At 38.5% G+C, this 20,585-nt stretch overlaps 1 protein-coding gene across 3 annotated transcripts in view; it reads left to right on the top strand.

Moving 5' to 3' along the window:
* The window catches only part of lrrc4ca (leucine rich repeat containing 4C, genome duplicate a), a 227,361-nt gene that overhangs the window by 161,788 nt on the left and 44,988 nt on the right, over positions 1 to 20,585 (top strand). The window contains exon 1 of one of the 3 annotated variants that reach the window (XM_039656999.2): positions 13,352 to 13,454. The exons of the other annotated variants lie outside the window; for them this stretch is intronic. The gene's annotated coding sequence lies outside the window, so the exon portion shown is untranslated. Of the gene's footprint in view, positions 1 to 13,351; positions 13,455 to 20,585 lie in introns of those variants that run through there. 3 annotated transcript variants of the gene reach the window in all.

Raw genomic sequence — 20,585 nt, 5'->3', positions numbered from 1 at the left:
TTCCTCTCCTCCCTTTCGCCTGGTTTGGCCTGTCATCGCTCATCATGTTTCCCTCTTCATCGTTACTCTGCATCCTAATGTTTTCGATTGTCCTGTGATTCCTTGTTGGCACATATCTCTTTCTGTCCCACCATGAATCTGTTCCGTTTTCTACCACTGTCCACCATCATACCTCCTATCTATGCTGGATGAACGAAGGTGTGTGAAGGGGGTGGAGGATGCCGAGGCGGAAACATATGTTGGTGCCCCGTGTTGTGTGCCAGACCTTTCTCCACAGGGGGACACCATTGTTTGGCATGATATCACAAATCCTACATAATACAATGATATTAGAAACATAATAAGTGCTCATTAGCTGGATATTTTAGTACAATTTCAGCAAAGTTAAACTGTTGTCGTCAGTCTTTTTTTTTTAATGTTATTGAAACATAATTTTGGCAAGTTAATTTTTTAGGCCTTCTATGTTTAAGGTTTCCCAAACAAGGGTTTGCTAACCTCATGGGGTTCATGGAGAAACTGCAACGAGTTGGTAATTTTCACCTCATTACATACGTTTTAGCCTTTCACTAGATTTTTAATGAGAAGTGTTTAGAAACCTGTTGTCGACTTGTGGTTTTCTTCCAAAATAAAAGCTTGAGAGTTTAAAGTTTGAAAGTGAACAGTTTAAAGCTACAATATGTAGCTTTTTTGGCCACAAGAGGGCGCAGTTTCCAACAATAACGTTTATGACGCAGTGACGAGCTGAACGATGGGACTTGCTGTCAAGCTGATAGATCTAATAACGTTTATGGATTAGTGAAAACACTCGTGTTTTTTTTAACATTACAGTGGTATGAAGCAGGTCGCGATTGCTAATAATAGACATATCACACGCGAGTCCCGCGGATATAAAGGAATAAGGAAATTTCATCCTATTGAACTAAACGCAAGTGCTGGATTACTCACACAGGTCAGTTTATTAGATTAATTAAACTTGTGAGGGAAACGCAGCGCTGTTCCACTTGGTATAACGTTACACTATCACACTAAACGGCATTTAAATGTGTGTTGAAAGTTATAATGTTATTCTATGTGTTAGTTTGTTTGTTTCCAAAGTAAATTCCTTGTATGTACAAGCATTCAGGGCGAATAAACCCATTCTGATTCTAATACTGACCATATTCTCACATTTCATCATGTCAAGCTAATGTTACAACATTGATTTGTTTTTTAAGTCGTGACTTGTGAAGTTCTGTCAAGTCCAAATTAGTCACGGACGCTAGCTCTCTGTCGAGTGGAAGTCAGTCTCGGACGCTAGCTCTCGACATCTCAAAAACATCACACTGATATTGACGCTCATTTTAGTTCTCTTTGTTTGTCCCAAAGTCTGCTTGCCATGGTCAATGTTTGAACGAAACAAGAACTGGGTGCCGCTAAACGTTACTCACTACACAGTTGTCCACGTCTGTCGCCATGGCTACGTCATGGCTATGGCAGTACGAGCGGAAACCGAGGATAGCGGATACTGCGTCATTGACAGGCGACGATTTTTTCGGGACCGCCACTTATTTAAAATTGGAATTTCTCTGAAACAAAAGAACTTTGGAGACTATTGGGATATTGTAAATACACAACTGCAGGAAATATATATATTTTTGAATATTTTATTACAAAATTTAAGACCTAATAAATATTAGTATTGGAACTTGTTTATTATTTACACACACACACACACACACACATACATACATATATATATATATATATATATATATATATATATATACACACACAAGTTGTATAAACGCTCTATTGTGAATATGATGTGGACTAGTGTTGTCACGGTACCAAAATTTCAGTATTCGGTACCAATACCAGTAAAAATTCACGGTTCTCGGTACCAATTTCGGTACCAAAGCTTAGTTTAAATTTACATATATTTAAGTGTTTATCACGGTTACAAGTATAGAAACTGTACATTTGTATTATAAACACTTTAGAAAAAGATTAGATAAAATGACCTAAAATAAACAATAGTATACACTAACACATTTTTAAAGTTGTTTGTAAAGTTTTAATCCATTATTTATTTAATGCACAATGAATTAAGTGAACAAACAAGAACAATCAGGTGTTTGTAATAAATAACATTTTCAAACATTAATTAATGTTGTAAAAATATATTGTTCACTCAATGTGTTGATAACTAAGTAATGTTGATGAATGGTATCTTTGTAGCATTACCATAAAACATGTTTTATTTGACTTGACTGTCCTTTTATTTCATCTAAAACTGCACTCATATTTAATTTTAAAAAGGCTTTTTAAACCTGCTGAGTTATAAAGGCAAGAATACGCCTAGAACTGGCACTGACATTAAATGACAATACTAATACCAGTAGTACTCTGGTGTCGGGTGGATACTACTGTGCTCATGTACTCGTAAAACTACCCCGAAAGCACTTTAGAGGCCGTTCACATGTCGCGCGTGTTTTTTAATTATATTTTTGCGCGTGCTTATTCTTTCCAAAGCGCTTGCTCTCACGCGGCGTCTGTCGTTGCTATGCAACGCCAACGAGTTTTTATTATGAGCGCGCTTGAATCACGCCTATATTTGAAATTGCGAATTTGCATGTAATCGGCCTCTTATGGCAACGTGACATTAGCCTAGTCCAAAATATTTCCATATGTGGCTCTTTCCTCCTTTCGTTTCAACAAGTGGATTCAGAGAGAGAGAGCCATATCAGCGTTATAAAGAGGACGCAACTGTGCACGTTTCAGACATCGCGTCTAGAACAGAACTGGATTAACCTGGTACTCGGTACCTAGAAAAGCTGGTACCGTAACATTTTTTTTTTTTAGTACCGACTTGGAACCGAAGTACCGAGTTTTTTGACAACACTAATGTGGACTAGGGCTGTCAACTTTAGTCGTTTAGTCGACTAATCGGTCGATGCCGTCGTGGTCGACTGACATTCTTATTGGTCGACCAGTTGCATTTTTTTTTTTTTTTACCAATAGAAGGAATTTTTCAATGACTTACTCCTTGATATTTATTCATTTATAATCAGTTATTTATTACTGTATTCTAAATATAATTAGCCTATGTTTTGTCCCCAGCTTTAAAATGCTTTAATTTAGGCTATTTTTGTAACTGCGCCACAGTTTAGCGCACACACATAATACACTCGGGAACCGCACCTGTGGCTGGCTGCGCTGCTGCTCGCGCTCGGTAAGGGATGCTGTATTCATTCTGTTAGAACGCTGCTTGTTTTGGCTTTAGTCGACAAAATGTCCAGGAAATATAAATCTTTTGTCTGGCTGCATTTTAAAACAAAGACGACAAGACTGTGGAGGGAGGCGAACGCGTTGCCATTATGAGCGCGCAAGTCGCGCGCCTACATTTAAAATCGAACTTGAGCGCGCAAAAGACGTGAGCAGCCTTTTAACGGCTATATCATGCTGACTCAATAGATTGTGTTTTCTTAATGTTTTCGTTTTTATTTGTACAGTTGACGCATTTGAAAATAGCCTAAATAATGCAACAAAACGAAAATAAACCTATACGCGGTACAGCCTATTATAGGATTGTTTTTAAGTTATTTGGGTTTTTTTGAGTGTTGTTTAAAACGCCTTGATCGTCAGGACTAAAGTTAACCCATAGCTTTGAAAGTAAAGAAGAATATAAAGCCTGTATAAACGAGAGCTTTTGTTGGGATTTTTCATTATGTGGCAGATAGCAGTTATATTTTTTGCAGCGTGTGGTGTGGTCAGGTGCGCGATTGGGACTGTACTATAGACCTAGGACAGAGCTCTTCACTTTTTGCAGTTAAAAAATCACTTAATTTTCAAAGAATTATATTATTATTATAGTTTTATTTATTTGTGATGTTTTTTCGTTGTTGTTTTATAAATGCTCAATGACAATTGTTTAAAAAATGTTTAATCAAAATATCACGTTTTTTTTTTTTTTTTTTTTAGTCGACTAATCGTCGAGCAGGACTCGACTTTGGTCGACTAAGGATTTCTTTGGTTGAATACAGCCCTAATGTGGACCATAACTTATATTGTCGAACAACTTGTCGACTTATCGTAAGGAAGCTAAAAGATGCCAATGCAACTTTTCTGAGAAGATTTTATTGTGCAAACCGCTGCAAACAATTAGTATGCTAACAAAAGCTACACTGCTAAAAGTGTCAGAATTAAAATTAAAATCAAATTAGTAGTCAACCTCACTACCTAACAATGGTTCTTAGGCAGTACAGCGGGAAGCTAGCTAGCTACCTAGCTAGCTAGCATTTTGGTGTTTTTTTGGTTCGATTACCTAGCCCTCCATGTGCATGCACACTTTCCTTTCACAATTTAGTCAGTCGTTTGCTTGTTGCAAACCTGAAAACTAGTTAGTTTTAAAAGTTTAAAATGTGTTATAGCCAACCCGATCTCACGACCAAATCGTACAAAATCGACGCATGATTAAAAAGTGTCTAATTCTTACTAATTCGTACGACCTCACTCGTACGAATTAGTAAGATTTTGCTTAATCGTACATATTTTACGAATTGGCCAATTCGTATGAATTCGTACGAATGACCTACCCCTTACCCCGCCCCTAAACCTAACCATCACGTGGGTTTATACAAATCGTACTAATTCGTACGAGTGAGGTCGTACGAATTAGACACTTTTTAATCATGCGTCGAATTCGTACGAATTGGTCGTGAGATAGCGTAGGTTATAGCATCTGCGCTAAAAGAGCGTCAGTTCTTTCTTGGTGTCTGGTTGTTGTTTTGTTGTGTGTGTGCTTAGCTTAATGCCTCATTGATTTTGAGTGTGGTCTCTGCGATTTGTACAGTGTGATGAAACAAATGTGCAGGTAGGAAGACAGAGGCTAAGGAGCCATTTATGCAAGAAGAACGATTCCTAGATTCATGTCCTTTATAGGCAAATGACCCCGATTTGAGTTTGATGTGAGTGCAGTCTATGATCAGTGCCAGATCTCATACTCGCTCTGAATGTAGGCCATACCCATAGACTATAATGAGTTATGAGTGACAGTTATTTTGAGATGAAATATTAATAAGAATAGAGAAATCTATTTATGGCTGGATTTTTCTTGGGTCAGGAGAGACAGAACGAACAGGGCATTCTTAGAATGAATACTTCATTTGAAAAGTAATACACATGAAATAAATATTAGAGGGGGAAAAAAGGTTGTAGTAATTCATTGCAATTCAGTTCATAATACAATTATGGTTTGATTTTTAAAAGGAAAGTTCACCCTCATGTCGTTCCAGACCTGTATGACTTCTTCTGTGGAACATATGTGATTAGGTTTTATTTTATTTTTAAGTGGAAGTCAGTGGGATCCAATCAAGTGTTGTTTTGGACCCCACTGACTTTCATTATACGGGCAAAAACAGTTTGAAAACATTCTGCAAAATATATTACTTTGTGTTACGCAGAAGAAAAAGAAACCATTAGGGTGAGTAGGCCTAAATGAAGACAGAATTTTCATTTTTGGATGAACCTCCCCATTTATGAAGACACTTGATGCCCAATGTAAAATCTGGGTCCTGAAGCAAAACCAGTTAAACTGCTGATCAATTATTCAGAATCACATCTTGAAAAGGAAAAAGGGCCTTATAGCACCTGTCTGCAAAATGGTCCTCTGCACAAACTGCCTTTGAACAAAACATATTCAAATAGAGCACTAACATCTGGCTCACTGATCCCAGAGCTGTTTTTAACACAAGCCAACTCACATCACCCCTGCTGTTCTGTAATCCCAGTTTGCTCAGTTGCTTCCGCTTTTCCCAATTTGGTGACTAACCCAAACTGTTTTATCTCCAAGAGAAGCAAATGATGCATTTAAGCAGGCAGGAGAAGCTATCTGGGGGCTTTGACTTGGCGAGTGCAAATTAAGTCTTGATGAAGACGAAAAGTGGGCCGGTACTTCGCCATCAGATCCAGCGCAGTGACTTTAGCCCCTTTGATGAGACGTTCATTATGCACGGTTAAGGAATGGCAGCTATCAATCTGCAAATGAGCCATATAAGTTGTATAAATCACTCTAATAGTGTGAAGCGCTATCTAGAAGTGTTGGAAATGCAAATTGACCCTAATTGATTGCCGTAGGGACAAGTGTTTTCTCCTCTAAAGTCACTCTTGCTCTTTTTTCCTCCTTGTGTGCTGGTGAACGAACCCTTCAGAAGCAACTGTCAAATTGGTGAAAGTTTCAACAATTAAGGATTGAAATGAGCAAGAGTGCTGTCATACTGTGTGTGTGGCTAATTAAATGTTAAAACTTGTACATTTTCAACCGTCATTTTAATAGAAACCTATATACAACGCTAATTTGCAAAAAATAATTCCTTAATATTTTGTCATACTCGTTACTTTTTAATTTTGACTCATTTTTTTTTACTTTTTCACGTTGTATTTACATTTATGTTCACATCACAGTGTACATTTATTTGCAAAATTGAACCCAATATTCAAACATTTCACATATATTAGATTATATTAATTTCTGTTTGTTTCACTTCAATGGTTTAACTTTTTTAATCTAATTTTAACCTTTTTTGTTTTAGTGTTAGCTTTTATCAAAAAAGTCATTTAAATGTAATCTATTTTCCATTTTATATTGATTAGATTATAATTTCAACTAAAATTGCATCCAATTCTGCAAAACTATTTAGTTTATGAAAAAAGTGTGCAAAATGAAAGACATTTAAAAATTTTATATGAATTATATAAATGAACAGTGTTGTGCAAGTTACTTCCAAACTGTAATACATTAGGTATTACTTGTTACTGTTATTTAAAAGTAATTCATTACCTTACAATATTACTGTCCCAGAATTGTAATGCGTTACATTACTCATGTATTACTTTTGAGTTACTTTCACCAAAATAACTAAGTAGAACTTAACTTTGGGGCTGTAACGATATGCAATATGAAACCGAAATCGCGATTCACCACACGACTTAGATCCACGAACCTACAGAATCGCGACAAACCTCTTCCAACTCCAGCGTTATTCTCCTTACCGTCCAGATCCAATGCTGCCTTATTTTTAAATTAGGCTATTAGTATTATTTGAAGTTAACATTATAAAATACGTAGACCTACACCACAAAACTAGTTGAGGATAAATTATTTAAAATTGGGGAAGTCCAGCATTATGGACATGACATTTGCAGTCAAAACTTGAAATAAAAATTCTCAGAAAATACATGCATTGAAACGTATATAGGCTACTTCCTTAAAGGACTCCAGACATTAGACAAATATCAGTCTATGTTTTATTTTTAATATTAGGGAAAAGACACACTTTCATGCGTGACAAAAAAATAGGAGGCAAAATATATTTTTTGTAATTCTGTTAATTACACTGCGCAAATCGGATGAGGAAGGGTTGGCTCTCCAGTCTCCATAGAACTTAAAATATTCATTTTATTTGAGTTTTCGTGTTCGCATTTATGAGGAAAAAACAATGTTACAGACGCGACCGCTCTGAACCGGCACTAAAAGACTGCTTTAAAACTTTCACATTGTCTGTTGCCTTTAAGAAGTAAAAGCAGACACTGTAATACAACTGTAATACAAGCCTCACTGAACATGTAACGAGTAAAATATTACTGAAAATTGATTAGTAATGCCTTACACTACTGCGTTACAGCAAAAAGTAATATGTTACTGTAATGTATTACTTTTGTAATGCGTTACTCCCAACACTGTAAATGAATTATATTAATGTATGCATATAGAATAGAAAATTGAACAAAGTTGTGATTTTTTCTTTTTTTTCTTTATAGATATTAATTTTCAGTGTTTTCAGACACATTTTAGCATGCTATTATTTTAAAAAAGGGAATTTTTTTAGGGTAATTTACACATTCTGGCTAGCAAGTAACTTAATTCAAGTTCGCTTCAAGTTATTTTATGCAGATGCAAGTTGTAATTGTTATATTTTTCTTCTGAATTTTTTTTTAAATTTCATTAAAATCTATTTTAATGAAAACTTTCATTATGATTTTCATTCAAATTTTCTTTGTTGTCTTAACCTTGACAACAAAACACGTTCAACACCTCGTTTTAATCTTTTTAATAATGTGTATCTCACCTAGGTATAGCCATTTGACAAAATAGCAAATGAATTTGCTAAAATGACAAAACTAGGACCCGTAATGCAAGCTGGAAACCTAACTTATTGATGGTGAAGGGTGAGGTGGGTGAACCTTGCTTATCAAAGTCTCTTAAATATTCATCATTCAAATTGTGATGCATATAGCAATCACGCAGCTCTATTGAATCGATTTACAGTGGCATAACTGCAGGGCCACATCCTGATGCGTCAGCTGGAAAAGTTGTGTTGTTTTCCTGCAGGTTGAGGTTAAAGCCAGAACCATGCAGCCCTTTGCCCTCAAAGACGCTGAGTTGACAGACCTGTGCTGGGTCTCTCTCACATAAACACTTATACACACATAATAAGACCACACAGTGAACCTTGCTCGCTACCGCACGCAGCAGCGTCTTTTATCTGATGCTAAGCCTCGCGGTTTTTCTCCGCATCAATAACGCTACAACATCGCACGTCCCTAAGGCTCTTTGTTGCTGTTTTTCATCAGTCGTTTTCAAAAGGCTCATGAAGTTTTTCAGGAAACAGCATGTTTAGATTCTCTCATGCGTGGCTTTCCACCTTTGGGGAGTCTTCTCTTTTTCGCGAGTCTCAATACACGAGTACAGAGTGTAGTCTGACCGCTCTCATTTGTAGTCAATGAACGAGCATAATTGGCATGCGTTTGTATTTGTCCTTTGGGGCCCTATAGGCTTCCGTAGTGCCATTATCAAAGAGCCCCTTGTACTGAGGGAAACGGCAGGTTTTCTATTCAAAGACCTCCCTGTGGAGGACGACTGCGGGTCTGAGAGGCTGAGCGGGGGAACGCTCACCTCAGGGTCTCAGGCAAACACACGCCTTCATGCTGGGCCGCCTCAGACCAGGCCAAAAAAAGGAACTCCAGACTTTAGAATTTTCTCTCCTTCTATTGCTTTCCACCCTCCGTTTCTCTCTGAGTATTGAATGGAATGGTAGCGAACTGCTTACAGCGCAATGTATGTGAGTTGTATTACATGTGAAACTGTATGCTGTACACAGTTAGTTTATTATTCAGATAGTAGTAGTATGCTACAGTGTTGTCACATACAATATACATGTCTTTTATATGCCAGGGCAATGATAATTTGATGAGTTTGCCTCCTGTTCATATCTCATGAGACGTGGTCTGGAAACCACATGTTCATTTTCTCGTATTCGAATGCCCGGAGACGTATTATTGGATGCTACGAATTTCTATCAAACGCGCCTGTACGTAGCTCATAGCCAATCGGGTCAATGATACCAGATGTATGTAGAGCGGCAGAAAATTAGACGAGGAAAAAGATGACAAAGGGGGTCTGGCAAAAAGCATGCACAGAGAAGTCAAAATTAAACATTATTTAATGACTCAAATGTAAGTAAACATTGATGGCCTAAGACACGAAATGAGCAGTTTTTGTGAGAAAACGAACAGTATTTATATCGTTTTTACCTCTTGTAATCATAGCCATGAGAAAATGATCTGACGGCACGGGCGCTTCGGTCTGCGCTGGAGGTGATTGCTTAAAACATATCAAAAATTAATTTCAAAGTGAACTATCCCTTTAAGTGTTACCCTTATTTTCTACAAAACCATTACTTAGTATCTTAGTATCTAGTATTTTATATATATATATATATATATATATATATATATATTTTTTTTTTTTTTTTTTGTATTTTTAATGCCAATCTGAACATTCCAGTTCCTTTTGTGGTTCATGTCTCTCCTTCTATCTGTCTGTTTTTCTCTCTTATAACATTTTCCAAATCACATTGTCTATTTTTATTCAGTTTTTACCTCTTCCAGTGCTGTATTCTTGTGTCTAATCTGTATGTCTTGTGTTGGATGTCATGTAATTGGCTGTTTCTCTCTGTGCCCCCACTGAGGCGGTCCTTTTGCTCCTCAGCACAGTTCCTGTTCAATTAAAGGCACGTTCTGCTCGGTTTATTCCACACTGTCCCTCAGGCACAGTGACATGACAGGAAAGCTGCATATTGACTGACACACATTAATCTACAAGTACAAAGACACATGTACTGTATACACATAGACAGATACAAACACAAATATTATAAGAGTTGATAACTAAATGTAGTGAAGATACCTTAGTAGTGTGACAGTAACTCGTCAGTATCATACAATTTTTGCTTTTCCAGTAACAAGCTAAATTTGCTATCAAAAAGCTGAGTAATGTGAACAACTCTTGTGTTCCCTGTTTGAGCTCGTTCATTAAAAGTTTTCCTGAGTCAATTCGTTGAAAAAAGTTCGAACAGGAGAGTCACGAACGTGGATCACTGAACAAAGCAAGGCGACCATTTGAGCTTGTAAAACTTAAACTTTGTTATTTTCTTTTTAAATGAGCGATCGTTTCACTTGATAAGACCCTTATTCATCGTCTGGAATCGTTTAAAGCCCTTTGAACAGTTTGCAGTTTGCACTGAAACTGTCTTTTGGACCTTGAACCGTTTGGTTCCCAATGAAGTCCATTATATGGAGAAAAATGCTGGAATGTTTTCATCAAAAAACCTTAATTTCTTTTCGACTGAAGAAAGAATGACATGGACATCTTGGATGACATTGGGTGAATAGATTATCAGCAAAAGTTTTTTTTAAAAGTGAACTACTCCTTTAAGTAATGCAAATAAGATCCTCATCATTCAAGATAGCTTATTGGATTCGTACAGTAGTGCACTTCATACTTTACTTTGTAGGACCGGATAAGTACCTTATAGGACCAAACCACACCAGGTTCTCAATATTGACTCCAGGGAATAGATCTCATTCTCGTCATCTATTTCAACGTAATACATTTTTCCTCTGAACCATCACGGACATTTTTAAAGCAGTGGCAAGCATATTGCAGGTTTTAATCTCCCTACTTTTAATCGGATTAGACCAGCGTCCCCAAAGATGCTATCCAGGATGAGGTTCCCAACTGTTAGACATAATAACATGGAAAAGAAGAGGCCGGTTGAACGAGGATAGCAGTTTTTTTTTCAGAGGCAGTGACGAGGGACTCGGGTGGAAAATCTATCACGCGCAGATCCGGCAGCCATGACTGATTAGGGCGCATGATTAATTATGAGACAGATTGCTAAACGCTCGCTCGCTCCTCGGATGCGGTGAGGTAAAGTGTCTCTGTGGACTGAAATGAAGACCCCTCCCTGCCCCTTCCATCTCTTTCTCTATCTCTCTCTCTCTCACTCGTTCCCTATGTACCGCCCTCCTTCTCTGTCTATATAAAGATCTTTTGGGCTAATCAGTCCTCTAGGACTCCAGCCCAACAACGAAGAATCTCCTCACAGCTGTGCTGTCAGGCCACAACAGAATGCCGTCTTTTTAACCCTGGATTGTAGGGATTTGCATGTTCTCTTTTTTTTAATATATATATATATATATATATTATAAATTGTATTGTAGGAATCAAAATGGCAGGCTTTTATAAAAACTGTCAATATTTACTCAACTCAAATTGCTTAACTTACTTTCTTCCATGGAACACAAAAAGAGGACATTTTGAAGACTGTGATGATCACTCTATATTTAATGAACATTAGAACTTTAAAGATGATGCAAAATAAGCAGACTTATTATAAAAGTATTCATAAAGACAAACAAGATGTGTCACAAAAAAAAAAAAAAACAGTTAGATCCTCAGTTTACAATTGCAAGCCATAAAAAATTTACTATGTACTGTATGAAGAAGATAACTTGCTCCATTAAAGGAGCATTTCACGCATTTCAACATTAATCTTTATTGAAAGTGGATCATATATGTAGTAGAAATGTAAAACAACTTTTGAAGTTTGGTGCCCTATTGACCGAGAAAATAAGCGAGGGGCGCATTTGTATGTAAGACAACAATTCCCACAATGCACCACATTGCACAGCTCAGCAAGCCACACCCACTAATCCGGAACAGCACACATCAGAGAAATCATTCTTTCGTTAACAAGGCTAACGTTAGCTGTAACCAGAGTTTGGAATTCATTTCACTCAAAATTTGTAGTTAGTTGGCTGTGGCGAGCAGGACGATCGAGGGCGAGGGACGTAAGAGGACGGCGCGAGGCCGGTGGTGTGAGTGATGATGAAAGACACCTGTGAGGCGCGCGCCGGTCTCGCGTCTCTCATGGAGGAGCAAAAGCATAAAATGAGGAGCGACTACGGCAGGCCTGATTTTATAATGTGTTTTGTTTCTGTTGTGTGTGAAGTTACAGCAGTCGCCAATGAGGGGCTGCTGGCTTACTTTCGTTTTTTATTTGTTCATTTTAAAAGGAGGGCTCTTACTAGTGGATGTTTTTCCGGTGAAAATTGATTCTTATGTTGGTCATATTTCCAAAAATAATAATCTGTGATTCTGAATGCCAGTATCCACACCGGTGCAGTGACTGACAGCCGCAGACTCTCAAAAACATCGTGTTCATCCACGCTGTGCCGTGTCGAGGGTGTTGAAGTACAACTCGCGTAAAGTTGATAATTCCGCAAATGACTCAAATTGCAGATTTCGAACAGAGATGGGTACAAAGATGAAAAACGCCGGACTACAGCTTTAAATAACATTAGTTAATGCATTAGTAAACATGAACAACGCCTCTGTTCAGCATTAGTTAATAATAACGTTAACTCACACATGCATCAATAGTTATATAGTTCATGTTAACTAATGTTAACTAACCGTGCTGTTAATGTGAATTGCTGCAATAGTACATGTGTGAGTTAACGTTAACAAATAATAACTAATGCTGAACAGAGGTGTTGTTCATGGTTAGTTAATGTTAATCCATTAACTAATGTTAACTAATGGAGTCTTATTGTAAAGTGTTACCCTAAATGCTCTCTGAATTGGCGCGCCATCCTTCTTTTTGTCACGCAGACTGATACAGTCCAATCCATGAGCACGTTTGAACGGCTTCAACAGTTGAATTCTTAAGCACCCCTTTCACAAAAACACTGACAAGACAACCAAAAGCCTCCTGTGCAATGATCCTTTCTCCGTCCTGTTTTCTCCGTCTTTCTCAGGCCACTCAGTTCAACTCTAATCAGGGCAGTGTTCCACCATTTTCATTAAGATAAGCACTCTCTCTCTCTCCTCCATCCTCATGCCTCCCGCAGAGCTGCAGGCCAAGCAGGGAGGCAGCGTGTATACTGTAATTTATACGCATGCATATGGGGAATTGGCCCGGCGTTGATGGATGTTTCGCTCGCTGGTCGCAGCTCCTGCGGGCGACTCTTGTGTTGTGGAAAAGGTGGCGTTTGCCTCAGAGGACCACAGCTTCAACAGATGGAGAAAGCAGCAAACGGATGCTTAGAAGACAATAAAACGAGCTTGGAAGGTGGGTAGCAATGTTTGAGAATATTTGAGAGAGGCAGACGCTGAGGTTTTTTCTGGGAAATGGAGGCTGCGCTTTTAGTTTTCAAACAGACTGCCTGATGGAGGAGAGACGTCATGGATCAGTGCACTCTTTCAGGCCAGAAATAGAACATGTTGACATTTTTTTCCCCCTTGCTTAGATATAGATTTTATTTTTGAAAAGCTAGTATTACAGGTACACCGTAATAAAAAAAAGGCCTGTTCACAATCACATAACAATAACTAACGTTCCAGATGTAAAAGAATAGTAAAGTCCACACCACAGCTATAACGATAACGAAGCAGAGGAAGGATATCGTAAATTGGAATCCCTTTCAGAATTATTATTTTTTCCAGCTGTTGAACATTGGAAACATTTACAGCCAATCAGAATCTGTCCTGCTTTAAAGAACTTGAGCATTCAAAGCGGCATTCGTCAAAACTGCAGGGCACGCTTAGCATAATGGATGTTATTGTTATAGTTATCATTCTTGGTGTGAATGTGTCGTAAAGGACAGTCTACGTCTGTCAGTCCAGTGTGAATCGCCCTTAAAGGTGCTATATGTAACTTTTCTTCTAAAATTACTGTTTGTTTGTTTGTTTTTTGCCTGTGTCTGAAGGGGTTGTAATCACACATTACAATGATCCACTTGTTGGGTTTTGATATTACCTCTGAATACCAGTATTCCTATTTCTATGTGAGGTCTCTGGGTCGGATTTTCTGCGAAATCCATCGGATGTGACGTGCATGCGGTCTCCAGAGCCTCTCTCGTTTGTATACTACGCGACGGCACTGCAGCGAACGACATGAGTTTGATAACACCAAAAAACTTAACAAAAAACCACACACTCAATACAAACTCCACATAAATATAAAAAACTACACACAAAAAAATATTTGCTGAAGCTCGTCAGGCCAAACGTGAATCGGATTGACTTAGGACGAATAAACACGGATCAACATTGGCAGAACATTTGAATTATGGAAAGACCTCCACTATTTTTATTGTGATAAATTACAAGTTTTCAGATATGCTGAAATAATGGTAAACTGTAATGAAATAGCAAGGTAAACTACAACATATATGAGACCTGAAATTAATATAAACGACTATTTCAGAACTTTTATTTTTTGTACTAGATCTACTGTGTAACGTCACTCATCCCACTACTATCATATTGTTTACAATACACATTTCTACACCCGTTCAGTTCAGTAATGTTACTTCCTACGATCTTACTGTTAAACTGAAATTGTTCAGTTTTCATTATCATATTATACATTCACCTATGTTGACATTGCTGATTGTGAAAGATGCATGAATAGTTAGTGAAATGCCTTGTGCTAGATAACACCACAAATGTAACACGTTACGAGTACGGAGCATTGGTTCAACGTCAAGCTAATAAAAGTAGCCTATTATAGGCCTTTATCACATTTCTTGGTTTGGAACGTTCGAAATCGCCAAGCAGTGTACTCGCACTTCCGGTGGTTACTTAGTTACCAGATAAACTATGGCTGCCTCCTCTCGCCGGTGCTATTGCAGTGTACCGGGTTGTTCAACATCAAAACAAAGACAGCCATACCTTAGCTTCCATGACTTCCCAAAAGACGAACACCTCCGCAAGGCTTGGGTGAGATTGATAAGGAGGGACGAAGGTCCTTTGTTCCATATAAGTCGGGGTAGTACGTTTGTATGCAGCTTGCACTTTGACGAGGAAAGCATTTACGTCTCGAAAAGTGGGCGGAGGAGACTAAAATCCGGTACTACACCAAGTCGATTTTCGTGGAACAGCTGGGGGGAGACTCGTGTGCTTCGCCAGTCAGTTTTCGATCGGGTTAATGCGCGTTTTGAAGTAACGTTAATTGAAGAGTCACAGAATAGCGACTCTGCTATAGAGAACGCGGATGAACAGCCCACAGTCGCGGAGGATCAACAACCCGCGGCCGCCAGTGATCACAATTACTCCCCCGACTCCGCAGGTGGACTAGATGCTGATGCTGCTGCCGAAACCATCAGGCAACTGGAGGCACCACATCGTCTTGGCCAACTTTTGGGAGATTCGAGAGAGAAGTAGTCCAGCGATAACAGGCAGCCATTTCGAACGCAATAACCGGAAGACGCAGTACACTCCTTCAGCTATTTTTGACGGTTACTTCCGGCGTTCTATTTTGATGCGATAAAGGCCTATTGTAAGGTTGCAGTGCGAGTTTACACGAGTTTCCAGCATGTTGTGTGATGCTTTCTCCAGTGTGTTGAAAGTCTCAGTGTGGCCGTGTACCATGAGTGATCGCTCGTGTTCGAGCACGCGCAAGAGCACGAGCGCTCTTGTAAAAAAATGGTTGCAATCTGAAACATCACTGATAGAGGGCGCTAAAAAAAAGAAAAAGTGTGCAAAACTGTCATAATTGTTGTTATATTTGTGTGCAGTTGTATAGATCAGTCAGTGGTTCTCAACTGGTTTTCTGCTGTACAACAGATTTAGAAGCGTTTAGTCCAGCTTAAGTTCAGTAATGTTTCATTTTTGTTGTAAAAAAGTTAATAATTTAGTTATTATAATATATATATATATATATATATATATATATATATATATATATATAGCCACTCTGGAGAAAACCATGAACCGTGATGTCATCATATTAATAAATCAACTAAAATTTGTGCTACAATACGTCAAACAACAACAGTAAAGGTTTTTACACAGATTACACTATGCAGTGTAGCTTCTACCAAATGCCAAAATACTGAAGCGTTTGATTGAATGCTTATTTTTGACATTATTAACCAAATACATGCCTATTTGTTCCCTATCCTAACTAGACAGGAGTATATGCTTAGCTGCATTTTATTAGTAACAATAAGTATTGTTTTTCACGCGTCCACAAACCAATCCAGGGTGCGTTTCCCGTACAACGACGTAGCTCGCAGCTTCACTACCATAGTACGATGCATCGTTGGAGAAATCAACTAGCTAGTCACGACTGTTTCCCGAAACCCATTGTCGCAAAGTATCGTTCAACCACGTTTGTTTCGCACGTGGTGGAATAATAACTACTTTTAATGAAACAGTTTGAGATCCAAATAACGCTAGATTTTTTAATATAAATTACAATGATGTAATCTGAGGACTATTTCTAATTGTTATCAGTTATTTTGCTTTATTACCTGACTCAATATTTGGCTCGTTTTTACATAGTAGAGCACGTTCGCACATGGGCACTCTTCAAACACGTTACTTCAAATCTTTTGACAAACTAAAAGACGTAAATTCCATTTGTATGAATTCTAAATAAAAGGAACCGGTTGTCCTGAATGTCAACTTGCTTATTTTGCTCAAGATAATGATTTATGTACCTCCAAATGTCATGAAATATAGAAACGATGCCTCTAACCACAGGTCGAAAGCTGTCGTTCAAACCACACAACTTTGCGATGCTGTTTGCGAATGTTCGTTGGAACGATGGTTTCGGGAAACACCGACTCGTTGAACTATGCTGATAACGACGGAACTTGCGACCATAGTTGGCTAACGATGCTTTCGGGAAACGCACCCCAGAACTGCCAACCGTTGTTATTGCAGATTTGTTATGATGCATAAAAACTGCATTATGGATAACATTGGCTACATGCAACTAAATAATTGATTAGTAATGGGACTGAAAATCCTTCATGCAAACACTTGAATCGATCCCAACGGAGCTTGATCCCAATGAAATTTCAATCGGATTGAAATTAATGGTTTATTCCTTTTCTAATCCAATCAAGAGAACATGTAAACACGTGATCAGATTGAAAACCGAAACTGGAAAGGACTGCGCATGTGCAATCACGCAACAATGGCGCAAGGACATATGACGCGCGAAACGAGACAGGAAAGTTAAATCAAGTTTCATATACTGTACAACTTGTGACTTTCAAATTCTCCTACCGCTCATCGACTGTGAAGCGAAGCTAAACAACATCCCATCAGTCCTCACTTACTCTCATCCAACGACACTTTATTTTGGGTGCGGGAAGGGACATTTTTACTGTTTGATAAATATAAGCAACACGGCACAACCTTTTATGTGCCCGTCGTCTCCTTATCAGGGTATAGATCAATTCTAGATCTGAAATAGATCAATATTTTGCATTTAAAGGTGCTCTAAGCGATGACGGGTGACATGACTTCTTATTGACGTTTAAAGTATTTTCAAACAAGACGGAGGCTAGATAGACCCTCTCTCCTCCTCATCCGCGCACTGACCCCCCAAACCCCACCCCCAGGGCCTTCTTGTCAGTTATTGGCTGGAACAGTTTGTTATGTTTCGTAGAGCCATTTGTGGAGCCTGGGTTGTCTGCATAGACCGCGTTTTTTTTACAGTGTGTTTAGGGGACAGGCAGCTAGCGGATAGTAGGGGTGTAACGGTACATGTATTCGTATTGAACCGTTTCGGTTCGAGGCTTCCGGTTCGGTACGCATACAAACCGAACGATTGCTTGGACCATTTTCCCTGCCGGCAAAATTCGTGCTGACGCGGCCAACACAACGTTGCGCAACATCAAATGGCAAGCGTAATGAAAGCAGAACGAAACTGCGCTACTCGTTATGTGCTTCATGGATCGTTTATCAGTTCGGACCAGCAACATCTGTGCAGCGCGAGCCCATCTCGATCAAGCAACACTGTTACTACACAGCGCTAAGAGATCAAGTAAAGAAAACATTTGAATTCGCCACTGAGGTAATAACATCGCTGCGAGATCTAGAGAAGCATTCACATTTCTCCGTTATTAACCGTAGACAGATCAAACAGCGCTGTCATGGAAACCAGGAGAAACACATTGTGCCGTGAATGAACTAGTAATACTTTCATCCACAGACCAGCAACATTCACCATGGATTTAATATAGTAACACTAACTGGAACCAGTTTGGCTGGAATGATGAAATGCTTTCAAGTACTTCACACATCTTTTTCCAGCACTTCAAAATTCAAATATTATATAAATGTATATATATTTCAATGTTATTTTTAATGTGATGACCAAAACATTATTTGTTCATCCTTCAAAGATGACCCCTATTTATAAACCTGAAAGTTTCAAGATCAAGGAAAACTCACACTTATTTAAAAATATTTTTTTCTTTAAACAAATAGGAAATTTCTCTGGCATTTCTTTCTTTTTGCTGTATCGAAAACGTACCGAACCGTGACTTTAAAACCGAGGTACGTACCAAACCGTGATTTTTGTGTACCGTTACACCCCTAGCGGATAGTGAGATGTTTGCTGTTTGTGACAAAAAAATATTTGGGCCTAAAAAACGTGTGACATTGCTTAGAGCACCTTTAAAAGACGTCTAATATCCATCCAAACACAACCCTGACGTCTAAGCTAAAACGAAGCAAAATGTGGGCTGTCAGTGAAAATTTAATAGACGTCTAACCATAGCCCAAGAATAGACGCACAGGCTACGGATAGAACATGTCAAAAAAATGAAACCAAACACCTTGTTATGACTGTTGACTTTGCTTACAAGATGGAATATCATTCATCTCGCAAGCTATTTTGGCTAGAAGTGGGTTACTCGTAGCCGGATTGTATCGTGTCTATAGTTAACCTAGGTGGTGAAATGAGGGCTTGCTGGGAAATCTCCTCTTTAAAACAAAGAAGCAATTTAGGAGAAAAATTCTGTATATTTGTGCAGCGTAAATGCGCAAATCACTTTATTTACTGTTGTACACAACTTTTGGATTAACCAATCAGAAGGACAAAAGGTGTGCATGCAAACATATCCACTGTGATTCAACGCAACGGGATTCCCAAAAGGGATACACACTTGAACTTGCTTGCTTGTGTGTCGTATGTTTCTGCCAAGCCTTCAGGCTGTAGACCAGGGTAGAGACTAACAGTTTCCAAACATGTACAACATGTCTAGCTGTTTTATTCTTCCTAACATGTGAGAGTTCTTTGCCCTGAAGCGCAATGCCTATTACTGCCTGTCTAATTAGCTGACAAAAAGTTCTCGGATTAGCTTCTCTGATGCTGAGGATTACTTGCGTTTCAAGAGCAAAATATTGAAGAGTGATATTCCGTTTTAGATGGCGTACTCGCTCGTGGAGATCAGAACACTCTGTTGGATCTGCCTTTCATTAGTCTGTACGAGATTCAATCGCGAACTTCCGATAAGACTATAACTGGGATTTAGGCGAAACAAGCATGTGGAGAGGCAGTGTGTGTCTCTGACTCATTTGCGTTTTTATCTCGTCTCCCACTTCCCCCCATTTCTAAAAATAACCCTCCTCCAAACCTGCTTATTATTGTTTCGATGTCACACGCAGGACTGACAGGGCGATTGGAGAGGCAAAGCACAAGAGCGTCTGCTCCATTATTAAAACAGTTATGTAAAAGCGAGTGCTTTCTAGGGTGAGGTGTGTTGGGGTAACTGTTATTGACTTATATAAAATATCCAAAGCACGGTCGAGAGGTCGACCTTTGCGAGATGGAGATAGAGAGGTGGAAGGGAAATACGAGACAGACTGAAAATGTCGTTAAATCTATTCAAATCCAATTCGAGATTGGCTCTGCTGAGTCGCTGACCACACAAGTGATACAATGGCCAGCATCTCTATGCTCTCAAAGCTGAATTCTGTCTTGATGCGTTTGTGTTTTACACAGAACCAGCTGCGGGCAAACTACACAAACATGCTTTAACATCTTTAGTAGGGGTGTGCGATATTGACACAGGATTATATCTCAATATTTTAGTGATACTGATAATTAGACAATATTCAGCAGAGTGTTTTTGTGCTGGTATCTCGGACTGCCGTTGAGAGATGACTGGCATTTTACACCGTTTAAAAAGCCACTGTTTTCTAACCTTATTATCAAAATCAATACATTAAATTCACAATAATAAAACACAGTATGGCTAAAATGAAATCAGTATAAACAAAATTCATATTTGCAATGCAGAGGAAATGCAGAAGCTGCATCTGAAGTGAAATATAGATGTATTTACACTGACAGTTTAATGAATGCACTTAACCTGCAGTTACAACTGCATAAATAATGGTTTTTTTTTGCTTTAAACATTTTAATGAATATAAATATTTGATGTTTTTAAATAAA

This window comes from Pimephales promelas, chromosome 25 (assembly GCF_988280905.1).
Source record: "Pimephales promelas chromosome 25, fPimPro1.hap1.1, whole genome shotgun sequence".
Taxonomy (NCBI): Eukaryota; Metazoa; Chordata; class Actinopteri; order Cypriniformes; family Leuciscidae; genus Pimephales; species Pimephales promelas.
Note: the sequence above shows the minus strand (reverse complement) of the source record. Positions and strands in the feature narration are given on the sequence as shown.